Below are 8262 nucleotides of genomic sequence, written 5' to 3' on the forward strand. Positions count from 1 at the left end.
GCCGGCGGGCGATCTGCAAAAGATCGCCCGCCGGCCCAGCGGGAAAGCGCCTTCCACGAGGATGCCGGCTCCGAATGGAGCCGGCGGAGTGGAAGGTGTGCGACGGGTGCTGTGGCACCCGTCGCGCTTTTCAGTGTCTGCTAAGCAGACACTGAAAAGCAATGTGGGGCCCTGTTAGGGGGCCCCTGCAGTGCCCATGCCATTGGCATGGGCACTGCAGGGGCCCCCAGGGGCCCCACGACACCCGTTCCCGCCAGCCAGGTTCTGGCGGTGTAAACCGCCAGAACCAGGCTGGCGGGAAGGGGGTCGGAATCCCCATGGCGGCGCAGCTTGCTGCGCCGCCATGGAGGATTCCCATGGGCAGCGGGAAACCGGCGGGTGACCGCTGGTTTCCCGTTTCTGACCGCGGCGTTACCGCCGCGGTCAGAATGCCCATGAATGCACCGCCAGCCTGTTGGCGGTGCATTCGCTGCCCTCGGCCCTGGCGGATTCAATCCGCCAGGGTCAGAATGAGGGCCTATGTTTCTTACATATTGTATGGCTAGCTGGTTTTGGGAATAGTTTTTTTTAAATTGAATCAATATCTTAGGGTCTGATTTAGATACTGGAGGACGGGTTACTCCATCACAATGGTGACAGATATGCTGTCCGCTGAAATCAATATCTCATAGGTATTAATGGGATTTAGATATCGGCGAACGGGATATCTCTCACCGCTGTGACGGTGTTACTCATACGCCAATATCTAAACTATGCCCCAAATGCGAATTAGTTTGAAACCATAGAGGAGAGCTATTTTATTCAATGAAATACAAGTAAATAGGAGGTTTCTAAACTGGGAAATATATGGTTCTTAGGAGCTTCAATAATGGCTAAAACATGCTTTTTGCAAACTCGAAACCTGGAAAAAATGAACGTCCTTTCATGGTTATAGAGTCCATCAAGGTAGGCTTTCATCGAACACTTTATATCAGGGTTACAATAATCCGGTAATCAAGATGCAGTAGGAGTGAAGCTAGTATGAAAACTTCCCTGCACTCACTGGTAACCATAAAAAGGACACTATTGCATTATAGCAGTAGACTCAGAGAGAGATGAATGAGACAAGAGAGAGAAGAGACGCTGCATGTCTTCACTCTGCCTGTTCTTGTCACTGGGCTCAACATGCACTGAAAGGTATTGCCATCACAACAAGAAATACATTGTTCAGTATTTTGTCAATTTTGTTAAAGTACACTATTTCACTATGATATATGATATGTTTGTGACAATCGCTCACAATGGTTGCTGAAATCTCTTCCTTGAGATGAAAGATACAATAAACCTTTGTAATAGATGAACAAATAATTAGAACCTTAATACGCGTGTCTATATAGACAACTACCTATAAAGTGAACTCTAAATCAACTTTGTCATTCAAATGATTCTGAGTATATGCTGTTAGTCAGCTGAAACAATGAATACACATTAGCATTGTGCATTATTATCATTTATTATTAATTAAATTCCCCACCACTGGCAATGCCTTAATACCATATGTGATTCATGATACATAAACAAAGTCTGTACATGTTGAGGATTCACTCATTTCTCTTGTACACAAGGCTCTCATGATCACCACCATTGTGTGTCTCATGAGAGTCCTTTAACACTCTGGGACATGGTTTCTCTTGACTTCTCTTGTGTGGCGTAGTGTAAGCATCACACCCACACACCAAGTGGTTCCCATGCTCTGTATGTCACACTTTGAGCATCTCTGAAGTTCTTAGTAGTGCATCTCCATTCTCTCCTGGTAAACATAGGTGAGCACAAGCCACAGATCTTCAGACTTTACTACAAATGTTATAAAAAGGGAGTTTCGTATGGGGGACGCTATTTTGGAACTTTGCATAAAAGAATAATTGAATGCTAGAAGTTAACACTAATGAGGATTCCTCCCTGCCCTCCTTCCTAACCTCTCACGTTTGTTTGCACAGTATTTTGTGTATGTAATGGCGTTTGCTGCGAGATGCAATGAAGAATAAATCATATTAAAAAGACGTTTCCTAAAAAAATAACACAACAGGGAAAACATTTAGAGAAGTTGAACTATAAGGTGGTAAGGATGCAGTGGCGCATTTTAGTAGCGGGGAGCAGGTAGCATCCTCCTCCCCAGCAAAGGAATTCTCACGTCTGTAGTTGGATCTAGGGACTCCTAGTCGGGTGCAGAATTTTCTGTCAGGTGTCAGCAGCACTGATTACACAGGAGATTGTATGTACTACTAATCCTTTGAAGTGTTTGGATAGAAAAACCTATTTTTCCTGCCCAAAAGCCACATTGCAGGGAAAGCAAAAAGCATTATTAAAATGTATTGAGACTCGATTGCTCATTAATGGTCTACCACTGAATGTAAAAACATTATTTGCTCAATCAGTTATACATACCTTTAAAAGTTAGGTTACCCACTAGAATTACTCTATTGGTAACTAGAAGTGTGCATAACTCACTTAATTCAGTATAGCATAATCACGCATAATTACCTAAAAAGTCTGTAGGATTATGAATAATTATGCGAGAAGAGTAATTCTGTGTTTAGCGCTATTTCTTAATGCAAAAATGACCCCTCACGTCCAAAATGGGCACGAGAATGAAAGGTGCGCTAAGCAACAGTGCTAAATGTAACAGAGCATGAATAGCAAGCACAATCAGCCACTCGTACTCACTCACTATGCTGTTGGGGTAGGATTTACAACCAACTTACTCTCTCCCACATTTAGCTCTTTTTTCTTATTGCACAATATCCCCCTTGCATCCAAAATGGGTGCAAGAATGCAATTTGTGCTATGAAATAGTGCTAAATGCAATCGAAGATGAATAGCAAGCATGAGCAGTCTCTCATGCTCACTAAGGGGCATGTTCATGTGGATCCAGTGGCGATATGCCCTGCACCGTATTTACAAGGTGGCGTTAAGCCACTTTTTGTGGAAGGGGCGTGCAATGCGTGTTGCTGTGGGCATACCAAAGAAACACCCATTACATTTTGACGCTGCCTCAGATTTACGAGTTTTTGTAAACCTCAGGCAGCACCAAAATCTAACGCCAACCAAGGGATGGCGTTAGCAAGGTGCAACGAGGAAGAATACTTTTATTATTCCTCGTTTTTTGCTTTTTCTTTGTGTGCTGCATTCTGCAGCAGTCATAGAAAGAGCTAAATGCCAGGCATGATTTTTTAGGTGTGGGAAGGTGTCCTGCAATGTGAGAAAACAGGGCTGATTGCAGAGGCCCCCTAACTTTTTGCCCCCATTTTCCACTTTTTGCTGGTGTTTTCCTGACTATGATGGTGCCCTGGGTACTGCTAACCAGTCCCAGGGCCTGTGCTCTGTGTAAAATGGATATGCAAATTAGGCTAATTATAATTGGCTAAGTTAACCTACCTATAAGTCCCTAGTATATGGTAGGGCATGTAGGTTTAGGGACCACAGCATAGGTGGTGCACCCATAGGTGCACTGCTGAGGTGCCCAGTGTCATTTTAAAGGCAGGCCTGCCTTGCTGGCTGCTTTTAAATTAAAGTTATATGCAAATTCGACTTTGGAATTAAAAGTAGTTCCAAAGTCTCAAACTGCCTTATTTTTACATATAAGTCACCCCTAAGATGTGCCTTATGTGCCCCTAGGGCTGGGTGCCATGTAACTATAAGCAGGGACTTTATAAAAATAGTTGTATAAGCCCTGGTGAGGTAAAAACAGCCAAATTCGTTTTTCCCTCATTGTAGTAAATGGCCTTCATAGGCTAGAATGGGGAGACTTTATTTTAATTTTTAAATTCTCCTTAAATGATGCATACCAAGAGTTTGGTATCAAATTAATTGTTGTAATAAATCCCACAACTTCCAGTTGTGGGATTTAATATAACTTGTTCAGGTAAAGAGTTTTAAACTTTACCTGAAAAGTTGCCAATTTCAGCCCTGCATTGTTTTTGCTGCTGTGCTCTGACTGGCCAGCCTTGAGCAGCTTGACCAAGCTGCCTTGATGAGGTGTGAAGTGGCCTGGCTTCACACAAAGGAATGTGCCTGTGGGAGGGAATCTCCCCTCAGCAGATGGTGAGACAGGAAGGGGGAGGGTTGCCAAACTGGTCTTCAAAGGCAGAGAAGGACATTTGGAGCAACCAGCAACACCCCCACATCCTGCAACCCAGACAACTAGGTGCCCCCTTGATTAGATTAGGAGAGGGCAGGAGAGGGGTGTGTTTATGATTTTTAGCCACACCAGTGGGTGTGCTCAGCCAGATGTAACCTCCAAAAATCAGATTCAGCCATGATGGACTTTTAGAGAATGTTGCCTCCTGGGATTGATTTTTGCCACACTTCCCAGGAAGTGGTCATCACAGGGGGAAGGACCCTGCACCTGATTGGAGAACCAGGACCCCCCTGCTTTTCACCCAGGAGCAAGGATAAAACTGGCAGACCTGCACCCACACCTCAGTTCCCTACCACATCCAACAAGGAAGAACAACAGAAGAAGAAGGACTGCCCTGCTGGACCCCTGGCATGCACCTGGAACCTGCACTCAGAAGGACTGCACCAGCTGCACACTTGGGCTTCACCACAAGAAGGACTTTGCCTGGCTTCAACTGGTTCAAGGAGGGACTCCCTGTTTGCTACAGGTGAAAAATTGCTATCCAGAGTCCCCTGCACCAACTCCTGAAGAAAGCGACCAGCTGACCACTGTCTAGTGGCCAAAAAGGAGTTTGCGCCAGGTGCATTCTGGGAGTTGTAGTCCGCACCCCCCAAGGACCATCTCAGAACTTCTGGACCCTTGGGGTGAGCTGTGGACCCCAAAAGAACCTTAAAAGGACATCTGGGAGAAGCCCCAGAAGTTTGGAGAAGTGTGGAGAATTTTTGTAAAAAAGCTCCATAGAGGGACCGACCCGGCGTGGCAACTGTAGCCGGCTTGCCTCAACCGCGACCCGGCCTGATTTGCTGGTTCGTCCCGGTAAAGAAAAATCTCCGAAAAAGAGGCTAAGTCCGAAGGTAAAAAGTTGACCGGGACCTCCCAGCCATTGTATCCGAAAAGGGCTCCATGGACGTCGGATCAAGATCCAGGTTTACCCCGGTCGAAGGATTTTCACCTCGAAAAAACGACTAAGTCCGAAGGTAAAAATCTCCACCGAGGATTCCAGCATCGCGTATCCGGAGAAGGGCTCCAGGAGGTCGGATTGGACTGGCAGGTTCGTCCCGCTGAAGAAAATCTTCGAAAAAAAGACTAAGAGGGTCATTCTGACCCTGGCGGCCGGTGGCCGCCAGGGCCACCGACCACGGGAGCACCGCCAACAGGCTGGCGGTGCTCCAACGAGCATTCTGACCGCGGCGGTTCAGCCGCGGTCAGAAGCGGAAAGTCAGCGGTCTCCCGCTGACTTTCCGCTGCTCGTGTGAATCCTCCATGGCTGCGGAGCGCGCTCCGCAGCCATGAGGATTCTGACCCCCCCCTACCGTCATCCTGTTCATGGCGGGAAAGCCGCCATGAACAGGATGGCGGTAGGGGGGGTCGCGGGGCCCCTGGGGGCCCCTGCCGTGCCCATGCCAATGGCATGGGCACGGCAGGGGCCCCCGTAAGAGGGCCCCGCAACGTATTTCAGTGTCTGCCTTGCAGACACTGAAATACGCGACGGGTGCCACTGCACCCGTCGCACCTTCCCACTCCGCCGGCTCGATTACGAGCCGGCATCCTCGTGGGAAGGTCGTTTTCCCCCTGGGCTGGCGGGCGGTTTTTCAGCAACCGCCCGCCAGCCCAGGGGAAAACTTGTAATACCCGCCGCGGTCTTTTGACCGCGGCGCGGTATTTTGGAGGGCGGCATCCTGGCGGGCGGCCTCCGCCGCCCGCCAGGTTCATAATGAGGCCCTAAGTGTGAAGGTAACATTTTAACCGAGGCCTCCCGCGGCCTGTAGCCGAGCAGGGCTCCATCGCGGTCGGCCTGAAACTTTGACTTTGCCCCGGTCGAGGTGCAACCAGATGACCCGATTGGCGCTTTTTGTTTCTAGGCGCTAAAAAAATTATAATTCTTTAAAAATTCATATCTCCGGTTCCCCTTATCCGATTTTATTCGTTTTGGTGTCATTTTAAAGATAAAAATATAATCTACTTTTACAAATTGGTTTTGGATTTTTAAACTGTTTCCTGTGTTTTATTTAATTACTGTTTTGTGATATTTGAATGCTTTACACTCTGGCCCTCATTCCAACCCTGGCGGTCGGTGTTAAAGCCACGACCATACCGCCGACAGGCTGGCGGTCCAAAAAATGGAATTCTGACCCTGGCGGTTCCCGCCAACAGAGACCGCCGCTTCAACACTCCGACCGCCACGGCGGTACAAACAAACAGCCTGGCGGTCCCCGCCAACAGCCCGGCGGGAGACAATGTACCGCCTACCCGATAACGACCCACCAATCCGCCACCTTTTCCGGGGCGGGAGCCCTGCCGATAAAAACACGGCGGAAACAGACTACGAACGGGAAAACGCTCACCTCCACATACTCCACGCGAGATTCCGGCAGTATGGAACCCGAGTTACAGGTCATCCCCGCACTCCTATACCTGCTCCTGTACCAGGAGCACGCCCGGCGGCGCGGAGGACATCGGTGAGTACTGCACCTACGACACAGGGGAGGGAAAAGATTACCGGCACACACCCACCCACCCACACCCACTACAACACACACATCAATGCATTCCCACAGATCACTGTCACAACCCACAACCCCCCCCCTCCGAAATAATGCAAAGACCAAAAGAAGAGATCTTAAATGGGCAGATATATTGAAAAATGGACAGCAGTAATCCAAATAAATAAATAAACTATGTACAAAATATATACATCTACTATATGTAGTCCAACCACTGTCCGTGGACCACAGGGGTCCTGAGCAAAGGGGCAAGGCCCAGTCCCACGACAAGAACTCCACGGAGAGAACACTGCAGGGGCATCAGAAAGAAAAAAGGACAGGCACCTCAGGGGGAAGGGAAGGGGGGGCACCTCAGCCACTTGAGTACACGACGCCAGATCCACGAGGGGACTCCATGACCACTGGCCCATCCTGGGGAGAGCAAAGCCACAGTCCATACAGTCCATACAGTGGGTAGCCTGCCCACTGGGCCATCCTGGGGAGTGCAAAGCCACAGTCCATACAGTCCATACAGTGGGTAGCCTGCCCACTTGGCCATCCTGGGGAGTGCAAAGCCACAGTCCATACAGTCCATACAGTGGGTAGCCTGCCCACTGGGCCATCCTGGGGAGTGCAAAGCCACAGTCCATACAGTCCATACAGTGGGTAGCCTGCCCACTGGGCCATCCTGGGGAGTGCAAAGCCACAGTCCAAACAGTCCATAACAGACTCCACTGCCACTGGAGGAGGCATGTTGCCCAGAGGACATCCTGCAGCCCTGCCCGAGACAGATCCTGCCCTGCCACATCTGCCAAAGGGCCAGCGGTTCTTGCCTTGAAGGGCCCAGTTCAGCGGTTCTTGAGACGGCGGTCCCCAGCGGAGCGGTGCTGGAGACGGCGGGGCCCAGTTCAGCGGTTCTTGCTTTGAAGGGCCCAGTTCAGCGGTTCTTGCCTTGACGGGCCCAGTTCAGCGGTTCTTGCCTTGAAGGGCCCAGTTCAGCGGTTCTTGAGACGGTGGGGCCCAGTTCAGCGGTTCTTGCCTTGAAGGGCCCAGTTCAGCGGTTCTTGCCTTGAAGGGCCCAGTTCAGCGGTTCTTGCCTTGAAGGGCCCAGTTCAGCGGTTCTTGAGACGGCGGTCCCCAGCGGAGCGGTGCTGGAGACGGCGGGGCCCAGTTCAGCGGTTCTTGCCTTGAAGGGCCCAGTTCAGCGGTTCTTGCCTTGAAGGGCCCAGTTCAGCGGTTCTTGAGACGGCGGGGCCCAGTTCAGCGGTTCTTGCCTTGAAAGGCCCAGTTCAGCGGTTCTTGCCTTGAAGGGCCCAGTTCAGCGGTTCTTGCCTTGAAGGGCCCAGTTCAGCGGTTCTTGCCTTGAAGGGCCCAGTTCAGCGGTTCTTGAGACGGCGGTCCTCAGCGGAGCGGTGCTGGAGACGGCGGGGCCCAGTTCAGCGGTTCTTGCCTTGAAGGGCCCAGTTCAGCGGTTCTTGCCTTGAAGGGCCCAGTTCAGCGGTTCTTGAGACGGCGGGGCCCAGTTCAGCGGTTCTTGCCTTGAAGGGCCCAATTCAGCGGTTCTTGCCTTGAAGGGCCCAGTTCAGCGGTTCTTGCCTTGAAGGACCCAGTTCAGCGGTTCTT

The sequence above is a fragment of the Pleurodeles waltl genome, chromosome 3_1, assembly GCF_031143425.1.
Source record: "Pleurodeles waltl isolate 20211129_DDA chromosome 3_1, aPleWal1.hap1.20221129, whole genome shotgun sequence".
Lineage (NCBI taxonomy): Eukaryota > Metazoa > Chordata > Amphibia > Caudata > Salamandridae > Pleurodeles > Pleurodeles waltl.